The 15937-nt window shown below is 28.4% G+C and overlaps 1 protein-coding gene across 9 annotated transcripts in view; it reads left to right on the top strand.

The window, feature by feature from the left end:
• The first annotated feature begins 1679 nt into the window (after window positions 1-1679).
• The window catches only part of LOC121114036 (uncharacterized), a 77239-nt gene continuing 62981 nt past the window's right edge, over window positions 1680-15937 (top strand). For 3 of the 9 annotated variants that reach the window (XM_071887082.1, XM_071887081.1, XM_071887080.1), the window contains exons 1-3: window positions 1778-2060; window positions 12871-12975; window positions 13459-13604. The gene's annotated coding sequence lies outside the window, so the exon portion shown is untranslated. Of the gene's footprint in view, window positions 2061-12870; window positions 12976-13458; window positions 13605-15937 lie in introns of all 9 variants that reach the window. The other 6 variants (XM_071887085.1, XM_071887084.1, XM_040707853.2 and 3 more) reach the window with 3 other exon arrangements.

Below are 15937 nucleotides of genomic sequence, written 5' to 3'. Positions count from 1 at the left end.
CTGCAAATGAGTTGTACTGATGGCATATGTAGTTATAAACAGTTGTATTCAAATCTGGTTTTTTTGTGTGTGTACTTTTGAAACTTTTTATGCAACAAGTATATTTCTTCGAATTAGCAGGAGACAAATCGGCTAATTAATCAATGTACCATTTATTTTGAGGCCATAAGATATTGGCAATTGGTTTCAAGAAAAAAATATTGATCAGATGGAAGGCTTTTCAATCTTTGATCAAAATAGACTTACAAAGCAAGTAATAAATAAAAGCTAAGTTGATATTTTATTAATTTGGAACCTATTTTCTTTCGCTTTCTGAAAGAATGTTGATATATATTTATATTGTAGACTTCCTTGTGATGAATTTTAAAATTATAAGAATTGCAATTCGTTAACCCAGCGCAAAAACAAAAGCTTGAACTGAGATATTTGACTTTCAATATTCGCCAAAAAAATTCAATTAGTACAAAGGGAATAATACTTTTTACAGGCAAATTGCTGTCTGTTTTTTTTGAAGTAAAGAAGTGTTGTAATTATATTTATTAACACATAATTACACACCACTGTAGCTAATAGTAAGAATTTCCATCACTATTTAAAATTGGAGTTTCCATGTAGTTCTTGTCATCTCCAATCAAGTAACATTCCATAATTATTTAGTTTTTAGCTTTTATCAATGACAGAATTCTACTAGCTGAATCAGAAAGTCACATAGAATAGTCATGCACTGAATAAACTTATGGTGCATTGCAGTTAGCTTATTTTCGCTTCTGAAATATGTAAACATATATTTATATTGTAGACTTCCTTGTGATGAATTTTAAAATTATAAGAATTGCAATTCGTTAACCCAGCGCAAAAACAAAAGCTTGAACTGAGATATTTGACTTTCAATATTCGCCAAAAAAATTCAAATAGTACAAAGGGAATAATACTTTTTACAGGCAAATTGCTGTCTGTTTTGTCTGTTAATCAACAAATGGGTCAACAAACTATCTTCAAGCAACGTGAAATATACGTAACAATTCCTTGATTTTGACATATCAAAAATACATTGGCTATTTATAGCTAAATTTGCTACAACAAAATGATTTCTTAAATATATCTGAACTTTCATAATTTTCACCATGATTAGATACTGATTTCATGAAAAGGGACTTTTATGTACAGACCAAAATTATTATTTGAGTTAAAGTATTTGTATTTGAAAATTAAAAAAATGCATTGATAGGTTTCGTGACTTTTATATTACATTATATAATGTATTTATTTGTGGGAGGATTTAGAGGATATTAAATTATAGAATCAAGGAGTTGCTTCCGCTTAAAAAAAAATAGGAGCCAATCCCTATCCGGATATGTGGCCAAATTTGCAATTACCTTTGATAATCCCTTAATTATTATGTTTCATATATTTATTTATTTTTGCAAACAGAGGGAAATCCTTTGTGTGTATCTTTGTCATATGATGTGGGATTTTTTGCAAAAGAAATGTTTCAAATGTACATAATAGATAAAATGTATGGAAAAAAAATACCTCATCGCATTTCTGAATAACACACATTGGTTTGTTTTTTTAGCAATGCGGATTTCGATGAGTAAAGATGAGTAAAAATAGTTATTACACGTAGAAGAGTGCGTGTAAACGCTCCCAAGAAAAAGATTCAAGAAGAAGAAAAAAAAGGACTTCTTGATGAATTATAATTTCCGACAACAACAACGCGCTCGTTGAAGTCACCGGCGGTTTTTTATTATAATAAAGCATTTCTATGTATAAGATTGGATTCCTCTTGGAAAAAAATCTACCATAGGTTCTTTAGTTTGACTTTATTTTAGCTCGTGTAAAGTAAAAAATATATTCATTGAATAAAAATACGTCTTTAATTTTAATTTTTCAAATTGAAAAAAAAAAAAATTAGTCATATTTTTCTATAAAAAAAGTTTTTTCGTCAAACGTGAATTCTTCCTCTGTCTATTTCGTAAAGTATCGATCAATCATCATAGGAAAATTGTACTAAAAAAAAGATATAGATCCAAGTCAACACATATTTGTTGAGTTTTTAGGTAAGATAAATTTATATTTATATCTGATTATTTTTCGCAAAAATAAATAACAATAAAATGAATTAATTCATTTATTTTATTTTTGGCCATAAATATACCATTCTCTTCTCAAGTGATTACTAATTAATTAATTTATATAGAGAAATAATTATGCCTCGTTTACTTATTTACATTAGACATAATTATTAATTCGGCTATTTAATGCTAGAATAACATTTTAGGTCTTTAAATTAGTGACTCATGGCTAATCACAAAAAGAGGAAAACAGATAAAGTTTGGATTTCCTATATATAAGTATGGCTTCAAATTTTATAGGATGGGGCACTCTTATATAACAACCCATATTTTGTATCTATAAGGAAATGATCATTCGATTACAAATTAACAAATTTGTAAATTTATAAAGTATTTGTAATATGATTTGTTTTGGGGGAGGATTGGAGTATAATAAAGAGGATGGAGGCTCCATATGAAGGATCTTGAATATCTAAAGCGATCAAATGATCTTTTTTTTTTCCTCCTGTTTTGACCATTAAAAATCCATTGTTATTAAAATTAAAGCTTCAAATGGTCCTAAAAAGTGTTACCTACAATATTAAGGCATAAAATTTTATTTTTTTCTTGTATAAGTATATTTACAATTTTTGTAATTATTGCTCCATGTTTGAAAATAACTTGTTAAGTATGTAATGTCCCATTTAAACCATGAACACCTCTCAAAATATATAATAAAAAGTTAATAAATTAAATATTTTTCTACGAAGTGTTATGAAAAAATTAATTAAATAAAAAATTGATATATGTGACACTTTTGAAGGACAAGAGTAAAGGAAAGGAAGGGAAACAAAATGTCTTCCGTATTGTTGTTATGTAAGGGGGGAGGGAATTAACAGAGTTATTGGTGTGACGTCATATTATTATATATTAATAATTGTTAGAATAATAAGGGTTGTCGATGACTATTTTTATACATAAATATTTTCTCCTTATTAATTCATTGGAAATGTTTGGTATTTTTTTACAAATTTCTTTTTTTTTTATACATACAATGTAAAATCAAATATATGATGGAGTCAGAAAACCCGTCATGGATTTCCTTTTTAATTTGCCATTTGTTAGTGTGTGCTGTATGGACATCATTCAATTGTAAATCCACACACTTAACTGCATTATTCAGTTATTTTTCACTTGATCCGTCATGCAGTTGTAAATTAGAAATTATGTTGAATATTTATTTGATTGCTGAAGTGATCACATTTCATTTTCGCTTTATACATATATGTTTATGGATATTTGCAAAGTTTTTTATACAAAATAGAATTCATTTTATGCGACAGTTATTGGAGTGGATAATATTTGTATATAGAATAGTTATTTACAAATTTATTTATGAATATCTACATATAGTTACCTCCCAAAACACATTAAATCAAATGAAATAACCTATTTTTTATAAAAAAAAATTAAAATGATTACCTATAATCATTTCTTTAATAAGTGTGGATCAAACATTTATGGAATTAAAGGTAAAGTGAAGAAAAATTTATTATTTTGTCTTCAAAATCTTTTTAAAAATCAACTACGAGTATATCCATTAAATTTAAACTATTTATTTACTGATATAATGCACTGGTTAATTAGGAATTTGCCATTAAATGTACCAATGAATCCATTTCCGAATGTTGTTAATAATTACCCCTCTAATCATCGGATTCTATAGGTCGTTTATTGAAGAAAATTATTTAATAAAACTTATCGATCATTAATTGAAGAATATGGATCTGTAAGACGATCCATTTAGAGTCTTTAAAAAAATAGATATAACTACTTTTATGTTTGCTAATTACATGTTTCATAAAACAACTTGAAGATATTGTAGAAAACTGATCAAAAGTTGAAATAAAAGAACTTTTTTATCTACATTCCTCCCAAATATGATCATCTCTCCCAACATATTGTTCTTTATAAATAGAACCAACGAACAAATGATCTCGAAAATAGCTGTAAAAACTATGAATAACTCAAAGCAATGATAATTGCAATTAATAACTAAAGAAATTTGCAAGTGGTATAATCAAAAGGAGATTAATTAATGAAAAATGAGTAAGCAATTTTCTATTACCCGATTTTCTTTTTCTATTTCCTTAAAGTATTTTCCACCGAAGAAAAACAGAACAATTTATACTTTTTTCGACAAATTCCAAGCATTTTAAGCCCTCTTAGCCCTGTTAAACTGACTTGTAGTCAATTACAGGATATGCTTGATGCCTGTCACATAGTATATGTATATAATTTTTGTTATTTTATTCTTGAAAGGGAAACTACATTTGAACAAATGTATCTATAAGATACTTAAAAGCCCTCAGGGCAAGGCTTATATTTTTCTTCACTTTTTACACGTCTCATTAGCCGAAAAGAAGGTACAAGTAATAACAAGTCAAGAAATCAAGACATTTAAAATAGAAGGGAAAATGGGTTTACATATTCGTGTTGAGTTTTGGTCTGGAAATCCTGGTGTAAAACTCTTGAACTAATTTTGTCCATATTGTGTCTACACCGGTCTTATAGTAGTCATATTTGGTCTAACTTCAGCTGATGCTATTTTTGTATTAAAATCAGGCCCTACTAAAAACTTGAATACAAAAAATGTCGGCTTTCGATATTAATTTCAATGCAATCTCAACCAGAATATCGTTCGAGACAAAATTACTAATGACTTGTGTTTTTTTTTCATTAATTATTCAGTCCATTCTATTCTCAGGACCAGTCCTTAACTGTCGTTCTTTCGAATTTTGATTCAAAATCTAAATGGTTTATTAAGTCAAATAAGATATATCGGACATATATGTATTAAGATAATTACACATAAATTTCAAAAAATATATCTGTTCTCATTATATTTTAACATAATACAAGCATAACTATTTTGACTTAGATGTTATATAACTTATTGTATTATGTATCGAAATAGTTCAAAAACGGAAAAATATTTCAATGGCGTCAAAAGGAATGGATTTTACCATTCTGACCATTTTCTTTAAGAACCGAAAAGTGGGATTAGGCTGGTTGGGACCGGACTGAACCGACACGACATTACTAATGAGTGAACCGGGGAAAAATCGATCTCAAACCAAGTCTCATCTCTATTACTCTATTTATTTCATGTACAGGCTTACTAAGATGGGTCACTGGCATGCAATATCACATATAAGCGAGCTTTTTTTTTACACATTACATAGATAATTATTATTTTTACTTTTTTTTTCTGAGTTGAATAAGATTCCGTTTCTTTAGAACCCCCCCCCCCAAATTTTGTTGTTGTCATTGAGCGGACTCATATTTTTTGAATGGAATGTACATCATATTTTTTCATTAAGGCAGAGGTCAAACAATTAATGTTTACTAATATATGAATTATGTGTATATAACCTAATTACAAGGCAATTTAAGTATGTTTGATGGACCACTAATGGCACACATTTATCTTTCTTCACTTTTTCTTTTCTTTCAACTTAGTATGTTATAATTTTCTTAGCATATATATTATAGACAATGACTTAAAACCACAAAATTAGATTTTTGCCATTATTTTTTTCTTATTGTTTTTAAGCCTTCTTTAAAAAAAAAAAGACAAAATCATTCGTCAGGTAAAACGTTGTAAAAAAATATATATACGAATTTCGATTTTTCTAAAGATTTCTTTTTCTTGTATGACATTTTTTTATATAAATCCGAAACTTTGAATTAAAATGATAGAAATTATTCCCTTTTCTTTTTTAGTTCTGGCTAAATTGCAGCCTAATTTACTAAAATATTAAATAGTAAATATTTATTTTTAGAAGTTAAGTTTGTCTACATACATTTAACAACAGAGTGAAAAGGTGTAAAATTTTGCTCTACCTGTATTTGTGTCCCTACCAACATTTCAAATCTCAACACTAGGATTTAGCTAGCTACAGATTTTTTTAAATAGCTACAGATTTTTGGAATGTAAATCGTAAGCATTTAAAAAAAGAAACCGAAAATTAAAATAGTAACCCAAATCATTTGAATAATATTTAAGAGGGGAACAGCTTAGCTGTTAAAATATTTTATTAAAATGAATTCAAGCAGCTTTAAGATATAGTAAGTAAATAAAAGTCTACCTAATTATCAAACAAAACATTGATAGGATTTACCCCCGATGTCTAACCTCAATTCTACTCTGAGTACATCAAAGGCCCTGCACTAATAATTTTCCAACAAATCCTTAACATTACTATCATGCATTTATGACAGCACCCACTCGTGGTTATATTTTATACGTAGATTTTCCGTCCTCAAGAATAAAATTAAAATATTGTTTAAGTTGTATCACTCTAACAAATTCTTGAGATTTACAACTTTATCTATGTACTTGCTAAACGTTAATCCAAAAATTACTGCGGATATTCTAACCTTAAATGTTGAACAAAAAAACAGCTAACTATATTCTGACAATTGTATGCGGAACATGCTGTAGAAGGCTGCTTTAACATCCTAGTTTATATCCAAGATTAAATAGCATTATATTTGGATCTAATTCGCTATATGCGAAGAAAATATTTGTTGGAGTTTAATTATTTACTACAAAAAGAGGCATATATTATTAGCATTATAGGAGATAATGTCCTTATCCAATTTGAATTTTTATCCTTTACTAATATTGTCAATTATATCTTGTAAAGTAGTGGTAACAGTATTTATAATTAGAAAATAGTCCACGCGGAGGCGAAATGATGGAACTTGCTTGAAAAAAAATTCCTACTGTACTATTATTTGAGAATAAAAGGTTGAAGATGCATAAAAAAATATATCGTCATTCCCGCTACATTTATATATTTTGTATTGACAGCTGTCGATTTATAGATTTAATTCCCTTATCAGTGCTTTAACCAGTTATCGGTCGTTTTCTAATTAGTATGTATTGTTAGGATATAAACAATTTAACACAACTTTAAAAATAATAATTCCATAGTTGGAAAGAATTGGTATTACCAACTGATTTTGGGTTTATTTCCCATGTTTATTTTAGGAGGAAAAGTTTCAAAATCCAATAAAATTGATATGGCCATGGGAGTCCCTACAGCATCAATAATTACTTATTATTGCTGTCAGCTGTTGTATCCCTATTATTAGTATTTCAAAGATTATTTTAAAATTAAAAGGAAATATTTTCCAAACATGGAACCTATTATTCCAAATATTAAATAACCAAGTTGCTCAGCAGTTTATGTGAGTGACATAATTGACCAACTAACTATTTCATTTGATCAATATTTAAAAAAAAAGGTTGAGAGATTAAAATAAAATAGCAATATTTCTATAAATAAACTTACTTTACAAATACCAGTAAATGAATGAACATCTTGTTAGTTACCAACATGTTTCAAATAGTACCATTATGCAAATATATATGTACTATAAAAAATGAATAATTTTGCAATTTATTTCGTTTCGTTTGTATTTCTATTATTTTTTATTTTTTTTTGCATACACGTCGTAGATACAACATATTCTATCAAGAAAGAAAAATAAAAAATAATTAAAAAGTTTCACTTTCATAATATGTTTTTATATACTTACATGAAACAATATAATAAAAATCAGCTTTTAAAAGTACTTTAGTATCTTACTTGGTGCAGACATTTGAGATTTGTACAGCTATTTACTTGCACATAATTGTTGTTTGGACATATGGCTAATTAGAGTATAGGAGGCTTTGATTCTCCTTCTCGTTTCCTTAATATTGATATACAGACAAACCTGGTATAACGGCCAAATATTTTAAACCGGCAAATATCCCATTTTCATATTTAGAGTTCTTGCTTTACTATTTTTCCTTACATGACCGCTTATTTGTTACCCCTATGGTACTTCTCTTGGGATATTTATCGACCCCACAGGCTGAAATATCGATTCTATATCTTATATGCATCATATTTTAGCTCCGCCTTCTTTATCAATTCTTGATTAAGCATTTAGTTTTGGTATCCAATTATTTTATAGATAATACTTTTGTTATATCTGTGTTAATAACCAATTCGGAAATTAATTGTCGAGGTTTTAAAGATTGTTTTTCATACGTCCTTACTATGTACATACTCCCCACGTTGTTTATGATAAAAGGGGAATAGAAGTGAAGCGAAAAATGTGTTATTTTCTAAAAAAATCACTACTTGCTTGATAATAATGTATTCACTACAGTCTACAAAGTTTAATATCATTTCCTCAAACTCCCGATTTATATTCGAAATTAGCATGTAAAATCAATCAAGTGATCAACTTATGGGCTAAGCTTATAACTTTTTGATTTGAGATCTTACAAATAAATGCATAAAAATTACTTTTCAACATTATTCTCCATGACTTAAATGCACTTTTATCCATTCTTTTCAAACAGGCTTTCATGACGTGCATGAATCCCTTGTTGCTGATGGATGGGATCAACCCCTGCATAAAAGCCCATTTGGTCCTAAAACCTGTTCCTAAAATATATTATTTTAGTTAGTGAAACAGTTGAAATTGCATGGAGACAAATCTAGAGAATAAGGAGCCTGAGGGAAATTTCTGATATTTTTCTGAGTAACCAAGTCCATGGTGTACTTAGAGATATGATGATGAGCATTATTTTGATAGGGCAGCCCATCAATTCACCAGCTTTTTTGTCTTTTCTTTCTAACATGTTTCAGAAATGGTTGTAGGACATCAACATAGTACTTTGAGTGGCTTTTAGACATTTAGTACTTGTAAATGATACCCTTGAATTCAAACAAGACAATGAGCATTTCTTTCTTCTCACTTCCAACAACCTTGGCTTTTATGGGGGATTAATGAAAACTGGATTCCTTGTTTTCAGGGGTCGTATACAGAACCCATTTGATGAGTGTACGCTGGTAAGATATTGAAAGTTAAAAATATCATTAAGGCCCTTGCGGGTTTCTCAACTTGGACCAGCTGTTGTGCTGCCGTTGTTATTGTTGAAATATCTTTAAAATGGGCAAACAATAAAACTATGGACGTAGTTCTGCCACCCTAGCCTAGTCACCCCTCGTAGAAGATATCTTATGTAAGAACTACTAAGAGTCGATAATTTTTTTATTCCTAAATATACATTTAATGATTGGGAGGGGACAGCTAAAAACTCAAGGAAAGTATTATGATCTGAACCGATGTAATATATTTCATTTCGTTATTGCAACTTTGAGTCTTCTTGAAATAATAAGTAGTGTTGATAAGATTCGTATAAGGGCTAAAATGTAAATATATTTTTATCAAGGTCAATAACCACTCTTTGCAATACACACAATAAAACGTGTTGCATTTCCGCAATAACCTTTTTTCCTATTTTGCACAAGCCTCCCAATGATTATTAAATAAATAGAAAATATATTCAGTTACTACCTAAAATTCACCTTTTGGCAGCTTTATAAGTATAAGACTTTTAGGAGAGATATGTTCATTGTTCAAGGCTCTAATGATTAGATATTGACTCATGGAATACACACCATTATAATTAGCAAAGTTATATCATTCTTGTGCCTCGAGACATAATTATCCTCTTGGTCAGTGAAATAAGGAAACGTGCGTAGGTCATATTATATTAAGACCTTGAATTAAAAGGCACAAAGGATGTTGTCTTGTGAACTTGCCGATTATTTCTACTTCCGTTGCATTAGGATTGTTATTTGATGATATCCATGGGGAAATCTACCCAAAACAGAAATTAATTAAGATTATAAAATAGTCCTGGTACTCAACCAATACAAAGTGTTACACCAATCTCTTTGAAAAGATATTTAGAAGCCCCTTATGACATTGAAAATAAATTCACCCTTGACCATGAAATATACATCCCAGCCATCATATTTCAAACTATGTACGTTAAATGATGTTGAGCCTAATGTATTATTGATTTAATTGGGATTGCACACACCCTTCTATGGTGACGAATTCTCAACCAACCCAGAAATACCAACAAATAAAGATCTGTAAAGCCATTACAGATTTTATCTTTCATTAAATTGGTTTTATAGCCTCCATGAATATAAACGCTATTTCTGTTTATATATTATATGTAGTATTGACTCATGTAAATACATACCCATCTATTAAGATGTGACCTCCTCAAAAGTGGGGATAGAATGAGTCGACTCCATCTTTGTTTTTCTACATTTCTTTCATTCGTAACGAATTATGTAGATTCGTTGCTCGCGTTGTATTCTGTAGGCATGTAATAAAGACATATTAAAGTATAAATATATATATATATGTACTAAGAAATTGTTAAATTCTTCAATTATATTTTTGTATATATATATACATAGTCTGTAAAAAAAAGATAAATAACGATTCAAAAAGAGACGCAAAGAGAGAGGGAATGGATCCCATTTTACTTTTTTTTTCACCCTTTCATCAGATACCCTCTCTTAAAGAGATAATTAAAGACTCATAAAATAGCTCAAATGTGTAATATTTATGTTCGTAAAAATGTTATATTTCGTATATATTTATTGTACAATATTCTATGACCCTGGAAACCTTGGTGGTCCCCATATTACCTATGTATGTTGTAGAAATATAAGTTTCCCTCCTCTTTTTTGAATATAAAGAAAAAAACATTTGGCAGAAAATCCAATCATTTTCCGCTATTGTAATGGTAATACTTTGCTATAAATGACAATACGGAAACCGCTTTTTGCACAGAAAAAAAAATTAGACTAGGGTTATCTAAGCAGATTTTTGTTTTGTTTTTGCAAATAAAGAAAATTATAATAATACTTTGTGATTTATACAGTGATTTTCATGAATGTTAATTATCGGACGTCACAAATGAATAATTATGTATGACACATCCGGTATTTTCAAGAACAAAACAAACATGTATTTTTGACAATTTAAAAAAGCTTTCAAATATAGATTTATTTTTTGTTCAAAAAAAAAACTAAAAATCTGTATATCCATGAGGAGTAACATAAAATATCTTCTTCTTCATCTATTCCAACGATATCCCCACCTATAAGTTTTTGTACATTTTTGCATATTTGCCACTCCTTTTTGCCAACTTCCTTCTTTTTGTTTGCATTGCTCTAGAGTATGATAATTTCCTGATTTGCTGATGATATTTGGTGGGTTTATTACAAATTCTGGTAACAAGTTCCTGTGTTGCAAAAAAGAAAAATCATAATATAGCCATAATGCTGGGTTGCTTTAACCCTAAAGAGAAAATGAGGCTTCATTATTGCAAAAAAACAACAATAACCAAAAAGCAATAACAATATTAGTTAATAATGAGCAGGAAATGTTGGTTTTTCTATAGGGAAAATATTATTTTTTTTGCATTGAATCTTTTTCGCATCGAAATAAATTTCATTTTAACAAATTATTATTTAACCAATCGGTGTTTTTGTTGTCGAAATAGTCTTTATCATAGATTATAAATTTTTTGCAAATTCATTCTAGTGTCAAGTTGCTTATTTTTGCAATAAGTAGTTTGTTTATTTACCTATTGCTAATATTCCTTCACAATGATTTTGCTCTTTTTATAAGTAAATTATTTTGCAATATCCTACTAGTTTGTCATTATAAGTGCCTTTAACATTCTTAAATGGCTTTTTTTTTTTGCAAAAATAACAAAATATGATTTAGTAACAAACATATGTTTGTTTTATTTTTTGGAAAAAATGGGTTTGTGGGAGGTTTAGTGTTTTTATACTATGTACATTGTAGATTAATATAAATTAATTGAATAATCGGTAAATTCTTCTTCTCCTTTATTTTTCCTTTTTTTAAAGAAAAGGGGGAGAGAAAAAAAGGAAGAAAAAATTTATCTAATTATAACTAGGAACTAGTTAAATTTTTTTCCCTTCCCCCCTTTTTGAAAAAAAAAAGAAGAGGAAAGAAAAGGAAGATAATTCAAAATGGTTTCTACGAATAGATTGACAATTTGAACGTAGGATTTTTTCATTATAAACATTACTACATATAAAAAAGACGAAAATATTGAGATGGGATCAGTGATTTCTTACGAATTGAATCCAATGGATGATTATAAATACAAACATATTAATATATAATAGAAGATTTCCTATTGAAAAAGAAAAAGACTCACTTATCGGATGGAAATTGTCCATCAACCTTTCTCCTATCCATTATGGGAGTGACATGACTACTTTTTCATGTCGATAGAATCAATACGATTTCCCATTTTTATAAATACATAGTCTTATTATTCTATTTGTTGTGTTGGTGGCACGATTTGACAAAAAAATATTTGTACATACAGACATAAGAGCAATCTTTTAAATAAAATTGTCAATTGACAAAAATATTTCTATTTAATGAATAAATACTCATTTTTATTAAATGAAAGAAACTAACGGTGACTTTTTTATAAGTTTTACTACAGAGTGATCTCACTTATTAAAAGAAGGATTTTTATGAAAAGATAAATCGGGTAAAAGCATGCATAATATCACGTGCCCCATTATATATAACTATTAAACTTTATGAGGCTCTTACTTATATCTCAGAAATAGTTGAAATATTATTACTTTACTGCAAAAAATTAGGGTGTAACCTGAAGGGGCTTAAAATGATGTTGTTCATTAAAAGTTACTTAAAATAAGTAAGAGGGGTTTTTATAAGCCCATTTTGTTACACATACGATGTATGTATATATATGGCTTAACGTAACACTTATATGAGAGTGTATCCCAAGGGTTAATACATATAAATTTCTTTCACGATTGAGAGTCCATATTCATGATTAGTCTATTTTTTTTGTTTACAGAGTGAGCGTCCATTTTCATCCGTCAACCCTTGCTTTGTTGTGTGTTATAGCAGTGATCTATCCAAAATAGAAGAAGATTCAAAAAACACGAGCTGGATTTAAAAGGTAATTATATAATTTAGAACCATTTGAAAGATCTAAAAATTTGGAATGGGAGCCTTTCTTCCCTTCCCTCTTTTACAAATGTATTCTAATAATAGAATATTGGTATTAATATTCAATAGTATAAAACTGGTCTCAAGCTAAGGCCAAAATTGTCATATTCTTATAATATTGCGAGCTAATTTTAAATTAATTAATGTTCAATACTTCATTTAAAAATCGATCAATTTTAGATCAGCTCAGACGTTAAAATTTCATGTCTACCCTTAACATTCCAAATGTGTATTGGTATCAAACGATAACACTATGAATTGAAATCAAGGTTAAAATAGTCCTTGATTATTGTAAATTTTTAAACTTACACAACCCAACTGTTAAGAAAAACTGCTTTAAATCAATAATATTTCAAGAAATAAAATATTAATATTTATCAACTTACATCAAATCTTTTTACAAAGGTTTTTATGCATTTTTTTTTTCTTACAGAGTAGAGAAGAAGCTCGCGCTATGAGGTATTAGCCTCAAGAATTATATTCTAAAGTCCCATATATATTTATATACAAAAATGAAGTCAATTCAAGCCAAACATTGTCTCCTTATATTCGCAGTTCTTCTCAACTATTTAAGAACAGGTAAGTTGTATTTTATTGTCTATTATAATAAATATGTACAACAAACTTGGTCGAAAATTTTATTATTACATCACAAGACTTTCCAAAGCTGAATTTCAGAATGGTTCAACACCTTTTGGCGGTTCCCAAATTCAGTTGAAACTTTATTAATACATATTTTTCCCCTTATTACCAATAATGGTGAGGAATTTAATACCTGAAGAATTTTTACTGGTATTTTTAAGTTTTAATAATGATCAAACGGTTCATGTTTTGTTTTATTAAAAAAAATTACATTCCACAAATCAAATTTGGTATTTTATCCTAAATATTTTTATCCTTCTGTATCAAGAGTGAAACAATAAAATTTCAATATTTTTTAAGATAGTTATGAATCATTCTCAATACCTAACACATAGTTACTCTTCATAAAAATCTAGTAAAGTGATATTGTGTATATCAGGGATTCTCAACCTTTTTTTAGCAATGTTCCACTAGTAAATATTTATTCAACTCAAGTACCCCCTTACCAGCACAAAGCATTTTTAGCTTCAGTGACAGGGCGTCCGCAGGACTATATTTTGGAGGAGGGGCTTGGTTTTTGGATTTTCTTTTAAAATAAATCCAATCTTTCTTTTTTTTTTAATTTCCAAAAATTAAATTTTTTATGAAGTTTATTTTCAAAAATGATTAGCTATTCTCAAAAAATTTCAAAAATCCTTAGATATTCACAAAAAAATGTAAAAATCCATGTAAATTCTTAAAAAAAAAAAAAAAAATTGGCAAAAAAATGAAAATCTACAGCTGTTTACTAAAAAAATGTGATTTTTTGGAAAAAATATCAAATATTACATTTCCTTAATTTTTTTTTTTTGGGGGGGGGGACAATACAGCCCCTCCAGCCTACATCCTGCGGACATCCCTGAGTCATTTACCACTGTTAAAAATTATTTCAAAATCTTAAGTACCCCAAAAGATACGCGTACCCCCATTTGAGAACCACTTGTCTATTTGATATAGTTAATTGATACTGGGTTTAATTATCCTCTCAAAAAATTCAAATATATGAAAATACGGACATTTTAGATGTGTATAGGTATTGGAGAACCTTTAAAACCAACTCTCTTGATCAAATATTTTACAAAAAGGATTTTTATACCAATGCGCAACTTTTTCCAATTATTTAAAAATTAGAAAAAGTTGATCAACCCCTCTCAAAATGATTGACCCCCATGTACAATTTCCAAATATAGCTTACTCATAAAATATTTTTGGCAAAAAAAAACTGCAAATTTCTCTTTTTATTTGTTGATATTATTTGATCAATCAAAAAATGATTTTTTAATTAAAATTTCGTTTGTTATTCGGCAAAGAAATAAAAAGACAATTTAACTGTTTATTGTCAAAATATATTTTTACTAAGGAATTGTTTTATATTTCCGCAAAAATGAAAAGAGTTTTCTATATATAATATAGTATACAAAAAGTTTTATTATGTTATTCAATATGGAAGTAAAAAAAAGAAGAGAGGAAGAAAATAACTTGCACACGTCACAAAACCAGTTCGGGGTCAATGATTTATAAATGATCATTCAATGGGTTGGGGAAAGAAAATAACGTGCAAAGAATGAGAGATTATGACCAATTGTGTATAATATGTAGCCATATTCTATAAGAAAAAGAATTAAAAATTTGTAAAAAATATATATTTTTTTATAATTTAATAGCATCATTTATTTACTAAAAGAAATGCAAAAAACTAATAGACTTGTAAAACGGAAAAAATGCATCTCCTTGTTGTGAGGTTTTTTTTGTAGGTGTTTTAACTACTTTTAATTAATAATAAAAGGTTGGGTGAGTATATATACTTTCTAGCTGTGATTCCTTTGTTTTTTTTAATAAAATATACAACATATTATGCACAAGTTGTAACTTGTAAGATCAGATTGTACAAGTTACAACCCAAGAATGAGGAGAAGCATTTGATGAAAATAATGACAGAATTGAATATAGAATATATTTTATGACTGTTTTGATGAAAATTTATAATTGATAAGTAGTATTCTGTGGCATGTTATAAAGTTCAAATGCCCATAGTTAGTTATTTTACTTGTAAATGCATAATAAATGCATATCTTTAATAGACAAAAATGAAATTATAGTCTCAATTAGTGTATTGTCAGCCCCTTTTATGCAATCCAATCTTTAGACAGTCCTAGTGAACGGTTATTAAGACTGCCAGTCCTTCAGACTGTCAGTACTAGAACTGATTTAAAAAAAGGAATAAATGAAGTTGAGTGACATTATCAAGCAGTTTTCAGTACGAAACTGGCCTGGACCGAAAGTAAACTGGA

The sequence above is a fragment of the Lepeophtheirus salmonis genome, chromosome 3 (assembly GCF_016086655.4).
Source record: "Lepeophtheirus salmonis chromosome 3, UVic_Lsal_1.4, whole genome shotgun sequence".
Classification (NCBI taxonomy): Eukaryota; Metazoa; Arthropoda; class Copepoda; order Siphonostomatoida; family Caligidae; genus Lepeophtheirus; species Lepeophtheirus salmonis.
The sequence above is the reverse complement of the archived record's forward strand: the minus strand, read 5'-3'. Positions and strand labels throughout refer to the sequence as shown.